The sequence below is a fragment of the Brachyhypopomus gauderio genome, unplaced genomic scaffold (assembly GCF_052324685.1).
Source record: "Brachyhypopomus gauderio isolate BG-103 unplaced genomic scaffold, BGAUD_0.2 sc225, whole genome shotgun sequence".
Taxonomy (NCBI): domain Eukaryota; kingdom Metazoa; phylum Chordata; class Actinopteri; order Gymnotiformes; family Hypopomidae; genus Brachyhypopomus; species Brachyhypopomus gauderio.
In genome coordinates, this window is record NW_027507046.1 from 50,598 (window position 1) to 69,175 (window position 18,578).

The 18,578-nt window shown below is 44.6% G+C and overlaps 52 non-coding genes across 52 annotated transcripts; all 52 read right to left on the bottom strand.

Moving 5' to 3' along the window:
* Positions 1 to 200: 200 nt before the first annotated feature.
* Positions 201 to 273, bottom strand: trnar-ucg (transfer RNA arginine (anticodon UCG)). The gene has a single exon. It is a non-coding gene; the product is annotated as a tRNA-Arg (tRNA).
* A 168-nt stretch (positions 274 to 441) lies between these two features.
* trnag-ccc (transfer RNA glycine (anticodon CCC)) lies at positions 442 to 512 on the bottom strand. Its single transcript has one exon. It is a non-coding gene; the product is annotated as a tRNA-Gly (tRNA).
* A 398-nt stretch (positions 513 to 910) lies between these two features.
* Positions 911 to 983, bottom strand: trnal-uag (transfer RNA leucine (anticodon UAG)). The gene has a single exon. It is a non-coding gene; the product is annotated as a tRNA-Leu (tRNA).
* A 168-nt stretch (positions 984 to 1,151) lies between these two features.
* trnag-ccc (transfer RNA glycine (anticodon CCC)) lies at positions 1,152 to 1,222 on the bottom strand. The gene has a single exon. It is a non-coding gene; the product is annotated as a tRNA-Gly (tRNA).
* A 398-nt stretch (positions 1,223 to 1,620) lies between these two features.
* Positions 1,621 to 1,693, bottom strand: trnar-ucg (transfer RNA arginine (anticodon UCG)). Its single transcript has one exon. It is a non-coding gene; the product is annotated as a tRNA-Arg (tRNA).
* Positions 1,694 to 1,861: 168 nt separating this feature from the next.
* Positions 1,862 to 1,932, bottom strand: trnag-ccc (transfer RNA glycine (anticodon CCC)). The gene has a single exon. It is a non-coding gene; the product is annotated as a tRNA-Gly (tRNA).
* A 398-nt stretch (positions 1,933 to 2,330) lies between these two features.
* trnar-ucg (transfer RNA arginine (anticodon UCG)) lies at positions 2,331 to 2,403 on the bottom strand. The gene has a single exon. It is a non-coding gene; the product is annotated as a tRNA-Arg (tRNA).
* A 168-nt stretch (positions 2,404 to 2,571) lies between these two features.
* On the bottom strand, positions 2,572 to 2,642 carry trnag-ccc (transfer RNA glycine (anticodon CCC)). The gene has a single exon. It is a non-coding gene; the product is annotated as a tRNA-Gly (tRNA).
* A 398-nt stretch (positions 2,643 to 3,040) lies between these two features.
* Positions 3,041 to 3,113, bottom strand: trnar-ucg (transfer RNA arginine (anticodon UCG)). Its single transcript has one exon. It is a non-coding gene; the product is annotated as a tRNA-Arg (tRNA).
* Positions 3,114 to 3,281: 168 nt separating this feature from the next.
* On the bottom strand, positions 3,282 to 3,352 carry trnag-ccc (transfer RNA glycine (anticodon CCC)). Its single transcript has one exon. It is a non-coding gene; the product is annotated as a tRNA-Gly (tRNA).
* Positions 3,353 to 3,748: 396 nt separating this feature from the next.
* On the bottom strand, positions 3,749 to 3,821 carry trnar-ucg (transfer RNA arginine (anticodon UCG)). Its single transcript has one exon. It is a non-coding gene; the product is annotated as a tRNA-Arg (tRNA).
* A 168-nt stretch (positions 3,822 to 3,989) lies between these two features.
* trnag-ccc (transfer RNA glycine (anticodon CCC)) lies at positions 3,990 to 4,060 on the bottom strand. Its single transcript has one exon. It is a non-coding gene; the product is annotated as a tRNA-Gly (tRNA).
* A 398-nt stretch (positions 4,061 to 4,458) lies between these two features.
* Positions 4,459 to 4,531, bottom strand: trnar-ucg (transfer RNA arginine (anticodon UCG)). Its single transcript has one exon. It is a non-coding gene; the product is annotated as a tRNA-Arg (tRNA).
* A 168-nt stretch (positions 4,532 to 4,699) lies between these two features.
* On the bottom strand, positions 4,700 to 4,770 carry trnag-ccc (transfer RNA glycine (anticodon CCC)). The gene has a single exon. It is a non-coding gene; the product is annotated as a tRNA-Gly (tRNA).
* Positions 4,771 to 5,168: 398 nt separating this feature from the next.
* On the bottom strand, positions 5,169 to 5,241 carry trnar-ucg (transfer RNA arginine (anticodon UCG)). Its single transcript has one exon. It is a non-coding gene; the product is annotated as a tRNA-Arg (tRNA).
* A 168-nt stretch (positions 5,242 to 5,409) lies between these two features.
* On the bottom strand, positions 5,410 to 5,480 carry trnag-ccc (transfer RNA glycine (anticodon CCC)). The gene has a single exon. It is a non-coding gene; the product is annotated as a tRNA-Gly (tRNA).
* Positions 5,481 to 5,878: 398 nt separating this feature from the next.
* trnal-uag (transfer RNA leucine (anticodon UAG)) lies at positions 5,879 to 5,951 on the bottom strand. The gene has a single exon. It is a non-coding gene; the product is annotated as a tRNA-Leu (tRNA).
* A 168-nt stretch (positions 5,952 to 6,119) lies between these two features.
* Positions 6,120 to 6,190, bottom strand: trnag-ccc (transfer RNA glycine (anticodon CCC)). Its single transcript has one exon. It is a non-coding gene; the product is annotated as a tRNA-Gly (tRNA).
* Positions 6,191 to 6,588: 398 nt separating this feature from the next.
* On the bottom strand, positions 6,589 to 6,661 carry trnar-ucg (transfer RNA arginine (anticodon UCG)). Its single transcript has one exon. It is a non-coding gene; the product is annotated as a tRNA-Arg (tRNA).
* A 168-nt stretch (positions 6,662 to 6,829) lies between these two features.
* trnag-ccc (transfer RNA glycine (anticodon CCC)) lies at positions 6,830 to 6,900 on the bottom strand. Its single transcript has one exon. It is a non-coding gene; the product is annotated as a tRNA-Gly (tRNA).
* Positions 6,901 to 7,298: 398 nt separating this feature from the next.
* On the bottom strand, positions 7,299 to 7,371 carry trnar-ucg (transfer RNA arginine (anticodon UCG)). The gene has a single exon. It is a non-coding gene; the product is annotated as a tRNA-Arg (tRNA).
* Positions 7,372 to 7,539: 168 nt separating this feature from the next.
* trnag-ccc (transfer RNA glycine (anticodon CCC)) lies at positions 7,540 to 7,610 on the bottom strand. Its single transcript has one exon. It is a non-coding gene; the product is annotated as a tRNA-Gly (tRNA).
* Positions 7,611 to 8,008: 398 nt separating this feature from the next.
* On the bottom strand, positions 8,009 to 8,081 carry trnar-ucg (transfer RNA arginine (anticodon UCG)). Its single transcript has one exon. It is a non-coding gene; the product is annotated as a tRNA-Arg (tRNA).
* Positions 8,082 to 8,249: 168 nt separating this feature from the next.
* Positions 8,250 to 8,320, bottom strand: trnag-ccc (transfer RNA glycine (anticodon CCC)). Its single transcript has one exon. It is a non-coding gene; the product is annotated as a tRNA-Gly (tRNA).
* Positions 8,321 to 8,716: 396 nt separating this feature from the next.
* On the bottom strand, positions 8,717 to 8,789 carry trnar-ucg (transfer RNA arginine (anticodon UCG)). The gene has a single exon. It is a non-coding gene; the product is annotated as a tRNA-Arg (tRNA).
* A 168-nt stretch (positions 8,790 to 8,957) lies between these two features.
* trnag-ccc (transfer RNA glycine (anticodon CCC)) lies at positions 8,958 to 9,028 on the bottom strand. Its single transcript has one exon. It is a non-coding gene; the product is annotated as a tRNA-Gly (tRNA).
* Positions 9,029 to 9,426: 398 nt separating this feature from the next.
* trnar-ucg (transfer RNA arginine (anticodon UCG)) lies at positions 9,427 to 9,499 on the bottom strand. The gene has a single exon. It is a non-coding gene; the product is annotated as a tRNA-Arg (tRNA).
* Positions 9,500 to 9,667: 168 nt separating this feature from the next.
* On the bottom strand, positions 9,668 to 9,738 carry trnag-ccc (transfer RNA glycine (anticodon CCC)). Its single transcript has one exon. It is a non-coding gene; the product is annotated as a tRNA-Gly (tRNA).
* A 398-nt stretch (positions 9,739 to 10,136) lies between these two features.
* trnar-ucg (transfer RNA arginine (anticodon UCG)) lies at positions 10,137 to 10,209 on the bottom strand. The gene has a single exon. It is a non-coding gene; the product is annotated as a tRNA-Arg (tRNA).
* A 168-nt stretch (positions 10,210 to 10,377) lies between these two features.
* On the bottom strand, positions 10,378 to 10,448 carry trnag-ccc (transfer RNA glycine (anticodon CCC)). The gene has a single exon. It is a non-coding gene; the product is annotated as a tRNA-Gly (tRNA).
* Positions 10,449 to 10,846: 398 nt separating this feature from the next.
* Positions 10,847 to 10,919, bottom strand: trnar-ucg (transfer RNA arginine (anticodon UCG)). The gene has a single exon. It is a non-coding gene; the product is annotated as a tRNA-Arg (tRNA).
* Positions 10,920 to 11,087: 168 nt separating this feature from the next.
* Positions 11,088 to 11,158, bottom strand: trnag-ccc (transfer RNA glycine (anticodon CCC)). Its single transcript has one exon. It is a non-coding gene; the product is annotated as a tRNA-Gly (tRNA).
* A 396-nt stretch (positions 11,159 to 11,554) lies between these two features.
* On the bottom strand, positions 11,555 to 11,627 carry trnar-ucg (transfer RNA arginine (anticodon UCG)). The gene has a single exon. It is a non-coding gene; the product is annotated as a tRNA-Arg (tRNA).
* Positions 11,628 to 11,795: 168 nt separating this feature from the next.
* On the bottom strand, positions 11,796 to 11,866 carry trnag-ccc (transfer RNA glycine (anticodon CCC)). The gene has a single exon. It is a non-coding gene; the product is annotated as a tRNA-Gly (tRNA).
* Positions 11,867 to 12,264: 398 nt separating this feature from the next.
* trnar-ucg (transfer RNA arginine (anticodon UCG)) lies at positions 12,265 to 12,337 on the bottom strand. Its single transcript has one exon. It is a non-coding gene; the product is annotated as a tRNA-Arg (tRNA).
* A 168-nt stretch (positions 12,338 to 12,505) lies between these two features.
* trnag-ccc (transfer RNA glycine (anticodon CCC)) lies at positions 12,506 to 12,576 on the bottom strand. The gene has a single exon. It is a non-coding gene; the product is annotated as a tRNA-Gly (tRNA).
* A 396-nt stretch (positions 12,577 to 12,972) lies between these two features.
* On the bottom strand, positions 12,973 to 13,045 carry trnar-ucg (transfer RNA arginine (anticodon UCG)). The gene has a single exon. It is a non-coding gene; the product is annotated as a tRNA-Arg (tRNA).
* A 168-nt stretch (positions 13,046 to 13,213) lies between these two features.
* trnag-ccc (transfer RNA glycine (anticodon CCC)) lies at positions 13,214 to 13,284 on the bottom strand. Its single transcript has one exon. It is a non-coding gene; the product is annotated as a tRNA-Gly (tRNA).
* Positions 13,285 to 13,682: 398 nt separating this feature from the next.
* Positions 13,683 to 13,755, bottom strand: trnar-ucg (transfer RNA arginine (anticodon UCG)). Its single transcript has one exon. It is a non-coding gene; the product is annotated as a tRNA-Arg (tRNA).
* A 168-nt stretch (positions 13,756 to 13,923) lies between these two features.
* trnag-ccc (transfer RNA glycine (anticodon CCC)) lies at positions 13,924 to 13,994 on the bottom strand. The gene has a single exon. It is a non-coding gene; the product is annotated as a tRNA-Gly (tRNA).
* Positions 13,995 to 14,392: 398 nt separating this feature from the next.
* trnar-ucg (transfer RNA arginine (anticodon UCG)) lies at positions 14,393 to 14,465 on the bottom strand. Its single transcript has one exon. It is a non-coding gene; the product is annotated as a tRNA-Arg (tRNA).
* A 168-nt stretch (positions 14,466 to 14,633) lies between these two features.
* Positions 14,634 to 14,704, bottom strand: trnag-ccc (transfer RNA glycine (anticodon CCC)). The gene has a single exon. It is a non-coding gene; the product is annotated as a tRNA-Gly (tRNA).
* A 399-nt stretch (positions 14,705 to 15,103) lies between these two features.
* On the bottom strand, positions 15,104 to 15,176 carry trnar-ucg (transfer RNA arginine (anticodon UCG)). The gene has a single exon. It is a non-coding gene; the product is annotated as a tRNA-Arg (tRNA).
* A 168-nt stretch (positions 15,177 to 15,344) lies between these two features.
* trnag-ccc (transfer RNA glycine (anticodon CCC)) lies at positions 15,345 to 15,415 on the bottom strand. Its single transcript has one exon. It is a non-coding gene; the product is annotated as a tRNA-Gly (tRNA).
* Positions 15,416 to 15,813: 398 nt separating this feature from the next.
* Positions 15,814 to 15,886, bottom strand: trnar-ucg (transfer RNA arginine (anticodon UCG)). Its single transcript has one exon. It is a non-coding gene; the product is annotated as a tRNA-Arg (tRNA).
* A 168-nt stretch (positions 15,887 to 16,054) lies between these two features.
* On the bottom strand, positions 16,055 to 16,125 carry trnag-ccc (transfer RNA glycine (anticodon CCC)). Its single transcript has one exon. It is a non-coding gene; the product is annotated as a tRNA-Gly (tRNA).
* A 398-nt stretch (positions 16,126 to 16,523) lies between these two features.
* On the bottom strand, positions 16,524 to 16,596 carry trnar-ucg (transfer RNA arginine (anticodon UCG)). Its single transcript has one exon. It is a non-coding gene; the product is annotated as a tRNA-Arg (tRNA).
* Positions 16,597 to 16,764: 168 nt separating this feature from the next.
* Positions 16,765 to 16,835, bottom strand: trnag-ccc (transfer RNA glycine (anticodon CCC)). Its single transcript has one exon. It is a non-coding gene; the product is annotated as a tRNA-Gly (tRNA).
* Positions 16,836 to 17,235: 400 nt separating this feature from the next.
* On the bottom strand, positions 17,236 to 17,308 carry trnar-gcg (transfer RNA arginine (anticodon GCG)). Its single transcript has one exon. It is a non-coding gene; the product is annotated as a tRNA-Arg (tRNA).
* A 168-nt stretch (positions 17,309 to 17,476) lies between these two features.
* trnag-ccc (transfer RNA glycine (anticodon CCC)) lies at positions 17,477 to 17,547 on the bottom strand. Its single transcript has one exon. It is a non-coding gene; the product is annotated as a tRNA-Gly (tRNA).
* A 398-nt stretch (positions 17,548 to 17,945) lies between these two features.
* Positions 17,946 to 18,018, bottom strand: trnar-ucg (transfer RNA arginine (anticodon UCG)). Its single transcript has one exon. It is a non-coding gene; the product is annotated as a tRNA-Arg (tRNA).
* Positions 18,019 to 18,186: 168 nt separating this feature from the next.
* On the bottom strand, positions 18,187 to 18,257 carry trnag-ccc (transfer RNA glycine (anticodon CCC)). Its single transcript has one exon. It is a non-coding gene; the product is annotated as a tRNA-Gly (tRNA).
* Positions 18,258 to 18,578: the final 321 nt, after the last annotated feature.

Below are 18,578 nucleotides of genomic sequence, written 5' to 3' on the forward strand. Positions count from 1 at the left end.
AACATGCCATGTAGAGGACAACAATGTTGTACTGTTCTGCATGGGTTGACGTCTAAGGTTCTTCTCTATGGCTCATTGTTGTATGCTTTCACACTCAGCTTGTTTGCAGACTTACCTTTACAAAGGGTCTAAAGAAAGAAGACAGAGGAAGTCTGCAGGCAAGCCAAAGAATGAGAATGTACTCTTTAGTCTCCAATGTATGACCCAGATGGGACTCGAACCCACAATCCTCAGCTCCGAAGGCTGATGCCTTATCCATTATGCCACTGGGCCACTTTTGCTTTGCATAGTGCAGACTTTGAAGGTCTTCTCGACTATAGACTAGTTTTCAAATATATGCTGAAGCCATGCTTCTTTGCCACATAACCATGTTGGCAAGAGCTCAGCGCATAAGAGCGTGACGTTCGGAGAAAGAAAAGAACTCTCTACATTCCATGTCTGTGCGCCAGCCGGGAATCGAACCCGGTTCACAAGAATGGGAATCTTGCATGATACCACTACACCACTGGCACCCTGCGCAGCTGCACTTTAGAGGTCGCCAAAAAGTAAACACCAATCACAGTGCTTTTCCATGAGCAATTTACACATCTTTTCAAGCCAGATCACATTTTCAGCTACTGTTTCATTTTTCCATGGACCTGTCCTTGACTTGCTCAATAACCACGTGAGACAGTACATCATGCTTTTCATTCCTCTTCGCTTCTCAGACAAGCATGCCATGTAGAGGTCAACAATGTTGTACTGTTCTGCATGGGTTGACGTCTAAGGTTCTTCTCTATGGCTCATTGTTGTATGCTTTCACACTCAGCTTGTTTGCAGACTTAGCTTTACAAAGGGTCTAAAGAAAGAAGACAGAGGAAGTCTGCAGGCAAGCCAAAGAATGAGAATGTACTCTTTAGTCTCCAATGTATGACCCAGATGGGACTCGAACCCACAATCCTCAGCTCCTAAGGCTGATGCCTTATCCATTAGGCCACTGGGCCACTTTTGCTTTGCATAGTGCAGACTTTGAAGGTCTTCTCGACTATAGACTAGTTTTCAAATATATGCTGAAGCCATGCTTCTTTGCCACATAACCATGTTGGCAAGAGCTCAGCGCATAAGAGCGTGACGTTCGGAGAAAGAAAAGAACTCTCTACATTCCTTGTCTGTGCGCCAGCCGGGAATCGAACCCGGTTCACAAGAATGGGAATCTTGCATGATACCACTACACCACTGGCACCCTGCGCAGCTACTCTTTAGAGGTCGCCAAAAAGTAAACACCAATCACAGTGCTTTTCCATGAGCAATTTACACATCTTTTCAAGCCAGATCACATTTTCAGCTACTGTTTCATTTTTCCATGGACCTGTCCTTGATTTGCTCAATAACCACGTGAGACAGTACATCATGCTTTTCATTCCTCTTCGCTTCTCAGACAAGCATGCCATGTAGAGGTCAACAATGTTGTACTGTTCTGCATGGGTTGACGTCTAAGGTTCTTCTCTATGGCTCATTGTTGTATGCTTTCACACTCAGCTTGTTTGCAGACTTAGCTTTACAAAGGGTCTAAAGAAAGAAGACAGAGGAAGTCTGCAGGCAAGCCAAAGAATGAGAATGTACTCTTTAGTCTCCAATGTATGACCCAGATGGGACTCGAACCCACAATCCTCAGCTCCGAAGGCTGATGCCTTATCCATTAGGCCACTGGGCCACTTTTGCTTTGCATAGTGCAGACTTTGAAGGTCTTCTCGACTATAGACTAGTTTTCAAATATATGCTGAAGCCATGCTTCTTTGCCACATAACCATGTTGGCAAGAGCTCAGCGCATAAGAGCGTGACGTTCGGAGAAAGAAAAGAACTCTCTACATTCCTTGTCTGTGCGCCAGCCGGGAATCGAACCCGGTTCACAAGAATGGGAATCTTGCATGATACCACTACACCACTGGCACCCTGCGCAGCTACTCTTTAGAGGTCGCCAAAAAGTAAACACCAATCACAGTGCTTTTCCATGAGCAATTTACACATCTTTTCAAGCCAGATCACATTTTCAGCTACTGTTTCATTTTTCCATGGACCTGTCCTTGATTTGCTCAATAACCACGTGAGACAGTACATCATGCTTTTCATTCCTCTTCGCTTCTCAGACAAGCATGCCATGTAGAGGTCAACAATGTTGTACTGTTCTGCATGGGTTGACGTCTAAGGTTCTTCTCTATGGCTCATTGTTGTATGCTTTCACACTCAGCTTGTTTGCAGACTTAGCTTTACAAAGGGTCTAAAGAAAGAAGACAGAGGAAGTCTGCAGGCAAGCCAAAGAATGAGAATGTACTCTTTAGTCTCCAATGTATGACCCAGATGGGACTCGAACCCACAATACTCAGCTCCGAAGGCTGATGCCTTATCCATTAGGCCACTGGGCCACTTTTGCTTTGCATAGTGCAGACTTTGAAGGTCTTCTCGACTATAGACTAGTTTTCAAATATATGCTGAAGCCATGCTTCTTTGCCACATAACCATGTTGGCAAGAGCTCAGCGCATAAGAGCGTGACATTCGGAGAAAGAAAAGAACTCTCTACATTCCTTGTCTGTGCGCCAGCCGGGAATCGAACCCGGTTCACAAGAATGGGAATCTTGCATGATACCACTACACCACTGGCACCCTACGCAGCTACACTTTAGAGGTCGCCAAAAAGTAAACACCAATCACAGTGCTTTTCCATGAGCAATTTACACATCTTTTCAAGCCAGATCACATTTTCAGCTACTGTTTCATTTTTCCATGGACCTGTCCTTGACTTGCTCAATAACCACGTGAGACAGTACATCATGCTTTTCATTCCTCTTCGCTTCTCAGACAAACATGCCATGTAGAGGACAACAATGTTGTACTGTTCTGCATGGGTTGACGTCTAAGGTTCTTCTCTATGGCTCATTGTTGTATGCTTTCACACTCAGCTTGTTTGCAGACTTACCTTTACAAAGGGTCTAAAGAAAGAAGACAGAGGAAGTCTGCAGGCAAGCCAAAGAATGAGAATGTACTCTTTAGTCTCCAATGTATGACCCAGATGGGACTCGAACCCACAATCCTCAGCTCCGAAGGCTGATGCCTTATCCATTATGCCACTGGGCCACTTTTGCTTTGCATAGTGCAGACTTTGAAGGTCTTCTCGACTATAGACTAGTTTTCAAATATATGCTGAAGTCATGCTTCTTTTGCACATAACCATGTTGGCAAGAGCTCAGCGCATAAGAGCGTGACGTTCGGAGAAAGAAAAGAACTCTCTACATTCCTTGTCTGTGCGCCAGCCGGGAATCGAACCCGGTTCACAAGAATGGGAATCTTGCATGATACCACTACACCACTGGCACCCTGCGCAGCTAAACTTTAGAGGTCGCCAAAAAGTAAACACCAATCACAGTGCTTTTCCATGAGCAATTTACACATCTTTTCAAGCCAGATCACATTTTCAGCTACTGTTTCATTTTTCCATGGACCTGTCCTTGATTTGCTCAATAACCACGTGAGACAGTACATCATGCTTTTCATTCCTCTTCGCTTCTCAGACAAACATGCCATGTAGAGGTCAACAATGTTGTACTGTTCTGCATGGGTTGACGTCTAAGGTTCTTCTCTATGGCTCATTGTTGTATGCTTTCACACTCAGCTTGTTTGCAGACTTAGCTTTACAAAGGGTCTAAAGAAAGAAGACAGAGGAAGTCTGCTGGAAAGCCAAAGAATGAGAATGTACTTTAGTCTCCAATGTATGACCCAGATGGGACTCGAACCCACAATCCTCAGCTCCGAAGGCTGATGCCTTATCCATTAGGCCACTGGGCTACTTTTGCTTTGCATAGTGCAGACTTTGAAGGGCTTCTCGACTATAGACTAGTTTTCAAATATATGCTGAAGCCATGCTTCTTTGCCACATAACCATGTTGGCAAGAGCTCAGCGCATAAGAGCGTGACGTTCGGAGAAAGAAAAGTACTCTCTACATTCCTTGTCTGTGCGCCAGCCGGGAATCGAACCCGGTTCACAAGAATGGGAATCTTGCATGATACCACTACACCACTGGCACCCTGCGCAGCTAAACTTTAGAGGTCGCCAAAAAGTAAACACCAATCACAGTGCTTTTCCATGAGCAATTTACACATCTTTTCAAGCCAGATCACATTTTCAGCTACTGTTTCATTTTTCCATGGACCTGTCCTTGATTTGCTCAATAACCACGTGAGACAGTACATCATGCTTTTCATTCCTCTTCGCTTCTCAGACAAGCATGCCATGTAGAGGTCAACAATGTTGTACTGTTCTGCATGGGTTGACGTCTAAGGTTCTTCTCTATGGCTCATTGTTGTATGCTTTCACACTCAGCTTGTTTGCAGACTTAGCTTTACAAAGGGTCTAAAGAAAGAAGACAGAGGAAGTCTGCAGGCAAGCCAAAGAATGAGAATGTACTCTTTAGTCTCCAATGTATGACCCAGATGGGACTCGAACCCACAATCCTCAGCTCCGAAGGCTGATGCCTTATCCATTAGGCCACTGGGCCACTTTTGCTTTGCATAGTGCAGACTTTGAAGGTCTTCTCGACTATAGACTAGTTTTCAAATATATGCTGAAGCCATGCTTCTTTGCCACATAACCATGTTGGCAAGAGCTCAGCGCATAAGAGCGTGACGTTCGGAGAAAGAAAAGAACTCTCTACATTCCTTGTCTGTGCGCCAGCCGGGAATCGAACCCGGTTCACAAGAATGGGAATCTTGCATGATACCACTACACCACTGGCACCCTGCGCAGCTACTCTTTAGAGGTCGCCAAAAAGTAAACACCAATCACAGTGCTTTTCCATGAGCAATTTACACATCTTTTCAAGCCAGATCACATTTTCAGCTACTGTTTCATTTTTCCATGGACCTGTCCTTGATTTGCTCAATAACCACGTGAGACAGTACATCATGCTTTTCATTCCTCTTCGCTTCTCAGACAAGCATGCCATGTAGAGGTCAACAATGTTGTACTGTTCTGCATGGGTTGACGTCTAAGGTTCTTCTCTATGGCTCATTGTTGTATGCTTTCACACTCAGCTTGTTTGCAGACTTAGCTTTACAAAGGGTCTAAAGAAAGAAGACAGAGGAAGTCTGCAGGCAAGCCAAAGAATGAGAATGTACTCTTTAGTCTCCAATGTATGACACAGATGGGACTCGAACCCACAATACTCAGCTCCGAAGGCTGATGCCTTATCCATTAGGCCACTGGGCCACTTTTGCTTTGCATAGTGCAGACTTTGAAGGTCTTCTCGACTATAGACTAGTTTTCAAATATATGCTGAAGCCATGCTTCTTTGCCACATAACCATGTTGGCAAGAGCTCAGCGCATAAGAGCGTGACATTCGGAGAAAGAAAAGAACTCTCTACATTCCTTGTCTGTGCGCCAGCCGGGAATCGAACCCGGTTCACAAGAATGGGAATCTTGCATGATACCACTACACCACTGGCACCCTGCGCAGCTGCACTTTAGAGGTCGCCAAAAAGTAAACACCAATCACAGTGCTTTTCCATGAGCAATTTACACATCTTTTCAAGCCAGATCACATTTTCAGCTACTGTTTCATTTTTCCATGGACCTGTCCTTGACTTGCTCAATAACCACGTGAGACAGTACATCATGCTTTTCATTCCTCTTCGCTTCTCAGACAAGCATGCCATGTAGAGGTCAACAATGTTGTACTGTTCTGCATGGGTTGACGTCTAAGGTTCTTCTCTATGGCTCATTGTTGTATGCTTTCACACTCAGCTTGTTTGCAGACTTAGCTTTACAAAGGGTCTAAAGAAAGAAGACAGAGGAAGTCTGCAGGCAAGCCAAAGAATGAGAATGTACTCTTTAGTCTCCAATGTATGACCCAGATGGGACTCGAACCCACAATCCTCAGCTCCTAAGGCTGATGCCTTATCCATTAGGCCACTGGGCCACTTTTGCTTTGCATAGTGCAGACTTTGAAGGTCTTCTCGACTATAGACTAGTTTTCAAATATATGCTGAAGCCATGCTTCTTTGCCACATAACCATGTTGGCAAGAGCTCAGCGCATAAGAGCGTGACGTTCGGAGAAAGAAAAGAACTCTCTACATTCCTTGTCTGTGCGCCAGCCGGGAATCGAACCCGGTTCACAAGAATGGGAATCTTGCATGATACCACTACACCACTGGCACCCTGCGCAGCTACTCTTTAGAGGTCGCCAAAAAGTAAACACCAATCACAGTGCTTTTCCATGAGCAATTTACACATCTTTTCAAGCCAGATCACATTTTCAGCTACTGTTTCATTTTTCCATGGACCTGTCCTTGATTTGCTCAATAACCACGTGAGACAGTACATCATGCTTTTCATTCCTCTTCGCTTCTCAGACAAGCATGCCATGTAGAGGTCAACAATGTTGTACTGTTCTGCATGGGTTGACGTCTAAGGTTCTTCTCTATGGCTCATTGTTGTATGCTTTCACACTCAGCTTGTTTGCAGACTTAGCTTTACAAAGGGTCTAAAGAAAGAAGACAGAGGAAGTCTGCAGGCAAGCCAAAGAATGAGAATGTACTCTTTAGTCTCCAATGTATGACCCAGATGGGACTCGAACCCACAATCCTCAGCTCCGAAGGCTGATGCCTTATCCATTAGGCCACTGGGCCACTTTTGCTTTGCATAGTGCAGACTTTGAAGGTCTTCTCGACTATAGACTAGTTTTCAAATATATGCTGAAGCCATGCTTCTTTGCCACATAACCATGTTGGCAAGAGCTCAGCGCATAAGAGCGTGACGTTCGGAGAAAGAAAAGAACTCTCTACATTCCTTGTCTGTGCGCCAGCCGGGAATCGAACCCGGTTCACAAGAATGGGAATCTTGCATGATACCACTACACCACTGGCACCCTGCGCAGCTACTCTTTAGAGGTCGCCAAAAAGTAAACACCAATCACAGTGCTTTTCCATGAGCAATTTACACATCTTTTCAAGCCAGATCACATTTTCAGCTACTGTTTCATTTTTCCATGGACCTGTCCTTGATTTGCTCAATAACCACGTGAGACAGTACATCATGCTTTTCATTCCTCTTCGCTTCTCAGACAAGCATGCCATGTAGAGGTCAACAATGTTGTACTGTTCTGCATGGGTTGACGTCTAAGGTTCTTCTCTATGGCTCATTGTTGTATGCTTTCACACTCAGCTTGTTTGCAGACTTAGCTTTACAAAGGGTCTAAAGAAAGAAGACAGAGGAAGTCTGCAGGCAAGCCAAAGAATGAGAATGTACTCTTTAGTCTCCAATGTATGACCCAGATGGGACTCGAACCCACAATACTCAGCTCCGAAGGCTGATGCCTTATCCATTAGGCCACTGGGCCACTTTTGCTTTGCATAGTGCAGACTTTGAAGGTCTTCTCGACTATAGACTAGTTTTCAAATATATGCTGAAGCCATGCTTCTTTGCCACATAACCATGTTGGCAAGAGCTCAGCGCATAAGAGCGTGACATTCGGAGAAAGAAAAGAACTCTCTACATTCCTTGTCTGTGCGCCAGCCGGGAATCGAACCCGGTTCACAAGAATGGGAATCTTGCATGATACCACTACACCACTGGCACCCTACGCAGCTACACTTTAGAGGTCGCCAAAAAGTAAACACCAATCACAGTGCTTTTCCATGAGCAATTTACACATCTTTTCAAGCCAGATCACATTTTCAGCTACTGTTTCATTTTTCCATGGACCTGTCCTTGACTTGCTCAATAACCACGTGAGACAGTACATCATGCTTTTCATTCCTCTTCGCTTCTCAGACAAACATGCCATGTAGAGGACAACAATGTTGTACTGTTCTGCATGGGTTGACGTCTAAGGTTCTTCTCTATGGCTCATTGTTGTATGCTTTCACACTCAGCTTGTTTGCAGACTTACCTTTACAAAGGGTCTAAAGAAAGAAGACAGAGGAAGTCTGCAGGCAAGCCAAAGAATGAGAATGTACTCTTTAGTCTCCAATGTATGACCCAGATGGGACTCGAACCCACAATCCTCAGCTCCGAAGGCTGATGCCTTATCCATTATGCCACTGGGCCACTTTTGCTTTGCATAGTGCAGACTTTGAAGGTCTTCTCGACTATAGACTAGTTTTCAAATATATGCTGAAGTCATGCTTCTTTTGCACATAACCATGTTGGCAAGAGCTCAGCGCATAAGAGCGTGACGTTCGGAGAAAGAAAAGAACTCTCTACATTCCTTGTCTGTGCGCCAGCCGGGAATCGAACCCGGTTCACAAGAATGGGAATCTTGCATGATACCACTACACCACTGGCACCCTGCGCAGCTAAACTTTAGAGGTCGCCAAAAAGTAAACACCAATCACAGTGCTTTTCCATGAGCAATTTACACATCTTTTCAAGCCAGATCACATTTTCAGCTACTGTTTCATTTTTCCATGGACCTGTCCTTGATTTGCTCAATAACCACGTGAGACAGTACATCATGCTTTTCATTCCTCTTCGCTTCTCAGACAAACATGCCATGTAGAGGTCAACAATGTTGTACTGTTCTGCATGGGTTGACGTCTAAGGTTCTTCTCTATGGCTCATTGTTGTATGCTTTCACACTCAGCTTGTTTGCAGACTTAGCTTTACAAAGGGTCTAAAGAAAGAAGACAGAGGAAGTCTGCTGGAAAGCCAAAGAATGAGAATGTACTTTAGTCTCCAATGTATGACCCAGATGGGACTCGAACCCACAATCCTCAGCTCCGAAGGCTGATGCCTTATCCATTAGGCCACTGGGCTACTTTTGCTTTGCATAGTGCAGACTTTGAAGGGCTTCTCGACTATAGACTAGTTTTCAAATATATGCTGAAGCCATGCTTCTTTGCCACATAACCATGTTGGCAAGAGCTCAGCGCATAAGAGCGTGACGTTCGGAGAAAGAAAAGTACTCTCTACATTCCTTGTCTGTGCGCCAGCCGGGAATCGAACCCGGTTCACAAGAATGGGAATCTTGCATGATACCACTACACCACTGGCACCCTGCGCAGCTAAACTTTAGAGGTCGCCAAAAAGTAAACACCAATCACAGTGCTTTTCCATGAGCAATTTACACATCTTTTCAAGCCAGATCACATTTTCAGCTACTGTTTCATTTTTCCATGGACCTGTCCTTGATTTGCTCAATAACCACGTGAGACAGTACATCATGCTTTTCATTCCTCTTCGCTTCTCAGACAAGCATGCCATGTAGAGGTCAACAATGTTGTACTGTTCTGCATGGGTTGACGTCTAAGGTTCTTCTCTATGGCTCATTGTTGTATGCTTTCACACTCAGCTTGTTTGCAGACTTAGCTTTACAAAGGGTCTAAAGAAAGAAGACAGAGGAAGTCTGCAGGCAAGCCAAAGAATGAGAATGTACTCTTTAGTCTCCAATGTATGACCCAGATGGGACTCGAACCCACAATCCTCAGCTCCGAAGGCTGATGCCTTATCCATTAGGCCACTGGGCCACTTTTGCTTTGCATAGTGCAGACTTTGAAGGTCTTCTCGACTATAGACTAGTTTTCAAATATATGCTGAAGCCATGCTTCTTTGCCACATAACCATGTTGGCAAGAGCTCAGCGCATAAGAGCGTGACGTTCGGAGAAAGAAAAGAACTCTCTACATTCCTTGTCTGTGCGCCAGCCGGGAATCGAACCCGGTTCACAAGAATGGGAATCTTGCATGATACCACTACACCACTGGCACCCTGCGCAGCTACTCTTTAGAGGTCGCCAAAAAGTAAACACCAATCACAGTGCTTTTCCATGAGCAATTTACACATCTTTTCAAGCCAGATCACATTTTCAGCTACTGTTTCATTTTTCCATGGACCTGTCCTTGATTTGCTCAATAACCACGTGAGACAGTACATCATGCTTTTCATTCCTCTTCGCTTCTCAGACAAGCATGCCATGTAGAGGTCAACAATGTTGTACTGTTCTGCATGGGTTGACGTCTAAGGTTCTTCTCTATGGCTCATTGTTGTATGCTTTCACACTCAGCTTGTTTGCAGACTTAGCTTTACAAAGGGTCTAAAGAAAGAAGACAGAGGAAGTCTGCAGGCAAGCCAAAGAATGAGAATGTACTCTTTAGTCTCCAATGTATGACACAGATGGGACTCGAACCCACAATACTCAGCTCCGAAGGCTGATGCCTTATCCATTAGGCCACTGGGCCACTTTTGCTTTGCATAGTGCAGACTTTGAAGGTCTTCTCGACTATAGACTAGTTTTCAAATATATGCTGAAGCCATGCTTCTTTGCCACATAACCATGTTGGCAAGAGCTCAGCGCATAAGAGCGTGACATTCGGAGAAAGAAAAGAACTCTCTACATTCCTTGTCTGTGCGCCAGCCGGGAATCGAACCCGGTTCACAAGAATGGGAATCTTGCATGATACCACTACACCACTGGCACCCTGCGCAGCTACACTTTAGAGGTCGCCAAAAAGTAAACACCAATCACAGTGCTTTTCCATGAGCAATTTACACATCTTTTCAAGCCAGATCACATTTTCAGCTACTGTTTCATTTTTCCATGGACCTGTCCTTGACTTGCTCAATAACCACGTGAGACAGTACATCATGCTTTTCATTCCTCTTCGCTTCTCAGACAAACATGCCATGTAGAGGACAACAATGTTGTACTGTTCTGCATGGGTTGACGTCTAAGGTTCTTCTCTATGGCTCATTGTTGTATGCTTTCACAGTCAGCTTGTTTGCAGACTTACCTTTACAAAGGGTCTAAAGAAAGAAGACAGAGGAAGTCTGCAGGCAAGCCAAAGAATGAGAATGTACTCTTTAGTCTCCAATGTATGACCCAGATGGGACTCGAACCCACAATCCTCAGCTCCGAAGGCTGATGCCTTATCCATTAGGCCACTGGGCCACTTTTGCTTTGCATAGTGCAGACTTTGAAGGTCTTCTCGACTATAGACTAGTTTTCAAATATATGCTGAAGCCATGCTTCTTTTGCACATAACCATGTTGGCAAGAGCTCAGCGCATAAGAGCGTGACGTTCGGAGAAAGAAAAGAACTCTCTACATTCCTTGTCTGTGCGCCAGCCGGGAATCGAACCCGGTTCACAAGAATGGGAATCTTGCATGATACCACTACACCACTGGCACCCTGCGCAGCTAAACTTTAGAGGTCGCCAAAAAGTAAACACCAATCACAGTGCTTTTCCATGAGCAATTTACACATCTTTTCAAGCCAGATCACATTTTCAGCTACTGTTTCATTTTTCCATGGACCTGTCCTTGATTTGCTCAATAACCACGTGAGACAGTACATCATGCTTTTCATTCCTCTTCGCTTCTCAGACAAACATGCCATGTAGAGGTCAACAATGTTGTACTGTTCTGCATGGGTTGACGTCTAAGGTTCTTCTCTATGGCTCATTGTTGTATGCTTTCACACTCAGCTTGTTTGCAGACTTAGCTTTACAAAGGGTCTAAAGAAAGAAGACAGAGGAAGTCTGCAGGCAAGCCAAAGAATGAGAATGTACTTTAGTCTCCAATGTATGACCCAGATGGGACTCGAACCCACAATCCTCAGCTCCGAAGGCTGATGCCTTATCCATTAGGCCACTGGGCTACTTTTGCTTTGCATAGTGCAGACTTTGAAGGTCTTCTCGACTATAGACTAGTTTTCAAATATATGCTGAAGCCATGCTTCTTTGCCACATAACCATGTTGGCAAGAGCTCAGCGCATAAGAGCGTGACGTTCGGAGAAAGAAAAGAACTCTCTACATTCCTTGTCTGTGCGCCAGCCGGGAATCGAACCCGGTTCACAAGAATGGGAATCTTGCATGATACCACTACACCACTGGCACCCTGCGCAGCTACTCTTTAGAGGTCGCCAAAAAGTAAACACCAATCACAGTGCTTTTCCATGAGCAATTTACACATCTTTTCAAGCCAGATCACATTTTCAGCTACTGTTTCATTTTTCCATGGACCTGTCCTTGATTTGCTCAATAACCACGTGAGACAGTACATCATGCTTTTCATTCCTCTTCGCTTCTCAGACAAGCATGCCATGTAGAGGTCAACAATGTTGTACTGTTCTGCATGGGTTGACGTCTAAGGTTCTTCTCTATGGCTCATTGTTGTATGCTTTCACACTCAGCTTGTTTGCAGACTTAGCTTTACAAAGGGTCTAAAGAAAGAAGACAGAGGAAGTCTGCAGGCAAGCCAAAGAATGAGAATGTACTCTTTAGTCTCCAATGTATGACCCAGATGGGACTCGAACCCACAATACTCAGCTCCGAAGGCTGATGCCTTATCCATTAGGCCACTGGGCCACTTTTGCTTTGCATAGTGCAGACTTTGAAGGTCTTCTCGACTATAGACTAGTTTTCAAATATATGCTGAAGCCATGCTTCTTTGCCACATAACCATGTTGGCAAGAGCTCAGCGCATAAGAGCGTGACATTCGGAGAAAGAAAAGAACTCTCTACATTCCTTGTCTGTGCGCCAGCCGGGAATCGAACCCGGTTCACAAGAATGGGAATCTTGCATGATACCACTACACCACTGGCACCCTGCGCAGCTACACTTTAGAGGTCGCCAAAAAGTAAACACCAATCACAGTGCTTTTCCATGAGCAATTTACACATCTTTTCAAGCCAGATCACATTTTCAGCTACTGTTTCATTTTTCCATGGACCTGTCCTTGATTTGCTCAATAACCACGTGAGACAGTACATCATGCTTTTCATTCCTCATCGCTTCTCAGATAAACATGCCATGTAGAGGACAACAATGTTGTACTGTTCTGCATGGGTTGACGTCTAAGGTTCTTCTCTATGGCTCATTGTTGTATGCTTTCACACTCAGCTTGTTTGCAGACTTAGCTTTACAAAGGGTCTAAAGAAAGAAGACAGAGGAAGTCTGCTGGCAAGCCAAAGAATGAGATTGTACTTTAGTCTCCAATGTATGACCCAGATGGGACTCGAACCCACAATCCTCAGCTCCGAAGGCTGATGCCTTATCCATTAGGCCACTGGGCACCTTTTGCTTTGCATAGTGCAGACTTTGAAGGTCTTCTCAACTATAGACTAGTTTTCAAATATATGCTGAAGCCATGCTTCTTTGCCACATAACCATGTTGGCAAGAGCTCAGCGCATAAGAGTGTGACGTTCGGAGAAAGAAAAGAACTCTCTACATTCCATGTCTGTGCGCCAGCCGGGAATCGAACCCGGTTCACAAGAATGGGAATCTTGCATGATACCACTACACCACTGGCACCCTGCGCAGCTGCACTTTAGAGGTCGCCAAAAAGTAAACACCAATCACAGTGCTTTTCCATGAGCAATTTACACATCTTTTCAAGCCAGATCACATTTTCAGCTACTGTTTCATTTTTCCATGGACCTGTCCTTGACTTGCTCAATAACCACGTGAGACAGTACATCATGCTTTTCATTCCTCTTCGCTTCTCAGACAAACATGCCATGTAGAGGACAACAATGTTGTACTGTTCTGCATGGGTTGACGTCTAAGGTTCTTCTCTATGGCTCATTGTTGTATGCTTTCACAGTCAGCTTGTTTGCAGACTTACCTTTACAAAGGGTCTAAAGAAAGAAGATAGAGGAAGTCTGCAGGCAAGCCAAAGAATGAGAATGTACTCTTTAGTCTCCAATGTATGACCCAGATGGGACTCGAACCCACAATCCTCAGCTCCGAAGGCTGATGCCTTATCCATTAGGCCACTGGGCCACTTTTGCTTTGCATAGTGCAGACTTTGAAGGTCTTCTCGACTATAGACTAGTTTTCAAATATATGCTGAAGCCATGCTTCTTTGCCACATAACCATGTTGGCAAGAGCTCAGCGCATAAGAGCGTGACGTTCGGAGAAAGAAAAGAACTCTCTACATTCCTTGTCTGTGCGCCAGCCGGGAATCGAACCCGGTTCACAAGAATGGGAATCTTGCATGATACCACTACACCACTGGCACCCTGCGCAGCTACTCTTTAGAGGTCGCCAAAAAGTAAACACCAATCACAGTGCTTTTCCATGAGCAATTTACACATCTTTTCAAGCCAGATCACATTTTCAGCTACTGTTTCATTTTTCCATGGACCTGTCCTTGATTTGCTCAATAACCACGTGAGACAGTACATCATGCTTTTCATTCCTCTTCGCTTCTCAGACAAGCATGCCATGTAGAGGTCAACAATGTTGTACTGTTCTGCATGGGTTGACGTCTAAGGTTCTTCTCTATGGCTCATTGTTGTATGCTTTCACACTCAGCTTGTTTGCAGACTTAGCTTTACAAAGGGTCTAAAGAAAGAAGACAGAGGAAGTCTGCAGGCAAGCCAAAGAATGAGAATGTACTCTTTAGTCTCTAATGTATGACCCAGATGGGACTCGAACCCACAATCCTCAGCTCCGAAGGCTGATGCCTTATCCATTAGGCCACTGGGCCACTTTTGCTTTGCATAGTGCAGACTTTGAAGGTCTTCTCGACTATAGACTAGTTTTCAAATATATGCTGAAGCCATGCTTCTTTGCCACATAACCATGTTGGCAAGAGCTCAGCACATAAGAGCGTGACGTTCGGAGAAAGAAAAGTACTCTCTACATTCCTTGTCTGTGCGCCAGCCGGGAATCGAACCCGGTTCACAAGAATGGGAATCTTGCATGATACCACTACACCACTGGCACCCTGCGCAGCTAAACTTTTAGAGGTCGCCAAAAAGTAAACACCAATCACAGTGCTTTTCCATGAGCAATTTACACATCTTTTCAAGCCAGATCACATTTTCAGCTACTGTTTCATTTTTCCATGGACCTGTCCTTGATTTGCTCAATAACCACGTGAGACAGTACATCATGCTTTTCATTCCTCTTCGCTTCTCAGACAAGCATGCCATGTAGAGGACAACAATGTTGTACTGTTCTGCATGGGTTGACGTCTAAGGTTCTTCTCTATGGCTCATTGTTGTATGCTTTCACAGTCAGCTTGTTTGCAGACTTACCTTTACAAAGGGTCTAAAGAAAGAAGACAGAGGAAGTCTGCAGGCAAGCCAAAGAATGAGAATGTACTCTTTAGTCTCCAATGTATGACCCAGATGGGACTCGAACCCACAATCCTCAGCTCCGAAGGCTGATGCCTTATCCATTAGGCCACTGGGCCACTTTTGCTTTGCATAGTGCAGACTTTGAAGGTCTTCTCGACTATAGACTAGTTTTCAAATATATGCTGAAGCCATGCTTCTTTGCCACATAACCATGTTGGCAAGAGCTCAGCGCATAAGAGCGTGACGTTCGGAGAAAGAAAAGTACTCTCTAGATTCCTTGTCTGTGCGCCAGCCGGGAATCGAACCCGGTTCACAAGAATGGGAATCTTGCATGATACCACTACACCACTGGCACCCTGCGCAGCTACTCTTTAGAGGTCGCCAAAAAGTAAACACCAATCACAGTGCTTTTCCATGAGCAATTTACACATCTTTTCAAGCCAGATCACATTTTCAGCTACTGTTTCATTTTTCCATGGACCTGTCCTTGATTTGCTCAATAACCACGTGAGACAGTACATCATGCTTTTCATTCCTCTTAGCTTCTCAGACAAGCATGCCATGTAGAGGTCAGCAATGTTGTACTGTTCTGCATGGGTTGACGTCTAAGGTTCTTCTCTATGGCTCATTGTTGTATGCTTTCACACTCAGCTTGTTTGCAGACTTACCTTTACAAAGGGTCTAAAGAAAGAAGATAGAGGAAGTCTGCAGGCAAGCCAAAGAATGAGAATGTACTCTTTAGTCTCCAATGTATGACCCAGATGGGACTCGAACCCACAATCCTCAGCTCCGAAGGCTGATGCCTTATCCATTAGACCACTGGGCCACTTTTGCTTTGCATAGTGCAGACTTTGAAGGTCTTCTCGACTATAGACTAGTTTTCAAATATATGCTGAAGCCATGCTTCTTTGCCACATAACCATGTTGGCAAGAGCTCAGCGCATAAGAGCGTGACGTTCGGAGAAAGAAAAGTACTCTCTACATTCCTTGTCTGTGCGCCAGCCGGGAATCGAACCCGGTTCACAAGAATGGGAATCTTGCATGATACCACTACACCACTGGCACCCTGCGCAGCTAAACTTTAGAGGTTGCCAAAAAGTAAACACTAATCACAGTGCTTTTCCATGAGCAATTTACACATCTTTTCAAGCCAGATCACATTTTCAGCTACTGTTTCATTTTTCCATGGACCTGTCCTTGATTTGCTCAATAACCACGTGAGACAGTACATCATGCTTTTCATTCCTCTTCGCTTCTCAGACAAACATGCCATGTAGAGGTCAACAATGTTGTACTGTTCTGCATGGGTTGACGTCTAAGGTTCTTCTCTATGGCTCATTGTTGTATGCTTTCACACTTAGCTTGTTTGCAGACTTACCTTTACAAAGGGTCTAAAGAAAGAAGATAGAGGAAGTCTGCAGGCAAGCCAAAGAATGAGAATGTACTGTTTAGTCTCCAATGTATGACCCAGATGGGACTCGAACCCACAATCCTCAGCTCCGAAGGCTGATGCCTTATCCATTAGGCCACTAGACCACTTTTGCTTTGCATAGTGCAGACTTTGAAGGTCTTCTCGACTATAGACTAGTTTTCAAATATATGCTGAAGCCATGCTTCTTTTGCACATAACCATGTTGGCAAGAGCTCAGCGCATAAGAGTGTGAAGTTCGGAGAAAGAAAAGTACTCTCTACATTCCTTGTCTGTGCGCCAGCCGGGAATCGAACCCGGTTCACAAGAATGGGAATCTTGCATGATACCACTACACCACTGGCACCCTGCGCAGCTAAAAACTTTAGAGGTCGCCAAAAAGTAAACACCAATCACAGTGCTTTTCCATGAGCAATTTACACATCTTTTCAAGCCAGATCACATTTTCAGCTACTGTTTCATTTTTCCATGGACCTGTCCTTGATTTGCTCAATAACCACGTGAGACAGTACATCATGCTTTTCATTCCTCTTCGCTTCTCAGACAAACATGCCATGTAGAGGTCAGCAATGTTGTACTGTTCTGCATGGGTTGACGTCTAAGGTTCTTCTCTATGGCTCATTGTTGTATGCTTTCACAGTCAGCTTGTTTGCAGACTTACCTTTACAAAGGGTCTAAAGAAAGAAGATAGAGGAAGTCTGCAGGCAAGCCAAAGAATGAGAATGTACTCTTTAGTCTCCAATGTATGACCCAGATGGGACTCGAACCCACAATCCTCAGCTCCGCAGGCTGATGCCTTATCCATTAGACCACTGGGCCACTTTTGCTTTGCATAGTGCAGACTTTGAAGGTCTTCTCGACTATAGACTAGTTTTCAAATATATGCTGAAGCCATGCTTCTTTGCCACATAACCATGTTGGCAAGAGCTCAGCGCATAAGAGTGTGACGTTCGGAGAAAGAAAAGTACTCTCTACATTCCTTGTCTGTGCGCCAGCCGGGAATCGAACCCGGTTCACAAGAATGGGAATCTTGCATGATACCACTACACCACTGGCACCCTGCGCAGCTAAACTTTAGAGGTCGCCAAAAAGTAAACACCAATCACAGTGCTTTTCCATGAGCAATTTACACATCTTTTCAAGCCAGATCACATTTTCAGCTACTGTTTCATTTTTCCATGGACCTGTCCTTGATTTGCTCAATAACCACGTGAGACAGTACATCATGCTTTTCATTCCTCTTCGCTTCTCAGACAAACATGCCATGTAGAGGTCAACAATGTTGTACTGTTCTGCATGGGTTGACGTCTAAGGTTCTTCTCTATGGCTCATTGTTGTATGCTTTCACACTTAGCTTGTTTGCAGACTTACCTTTACAAAGGGTCTAAAGAAAGAAGATAGAGGAAGTCTGCAGGCAAGCCAAAGAATGAGAATGTACTCTTTAGTCTCCAATGTATGACCCAGATGGGACTCGAACCCACAATCCTCAGCTCCGAAGGCTGATGCCTTATCCATTAGACCACTGGGCCACTTTTGCTTTGCATAGTGCAGACTTTGAAGGTCTTCTCGACTATAGACTAGTTTTCAAATATATGCTGAAGCCATGCTTCTTTTGCACATAACCATGTTGGCAAGAGCTCAGCGCATAAAAGCGTGACGTTCGGAGAAAGAAAAGTACTCTCTACATTCCTTGTCTGTGCGCCAGCCGGGAATCGAACCCGGTTCACAAGAATGGGAATCTTGCATGATACCACTACACCACTGGCACCCTGCGCAGCTACTCTTTAGAGGTCGCCAAAAAGTAAACACCAATCACAGTGCTATTCCATGAGGAATTTACACATCTTTTCAAGCCAGATCACATTTTCAGCTACTGTTTCATTTTTCCATGGACCTGTCCTTGATTTGCTCAATAACCACGTGAGACAGTACATCATGCTTTTCATTCCTCTTCGCTTCTCAGACAAGCATGCCATGTAGAGGTCAACAATGTTGTACTGTTCTGCATGGGTTGACGTCTAAGGTTCTTCTCTATGGCTCATTGTTGTATGCTTTCACACTCAGCTTGTTTGCAGACTTAGCTTTACAA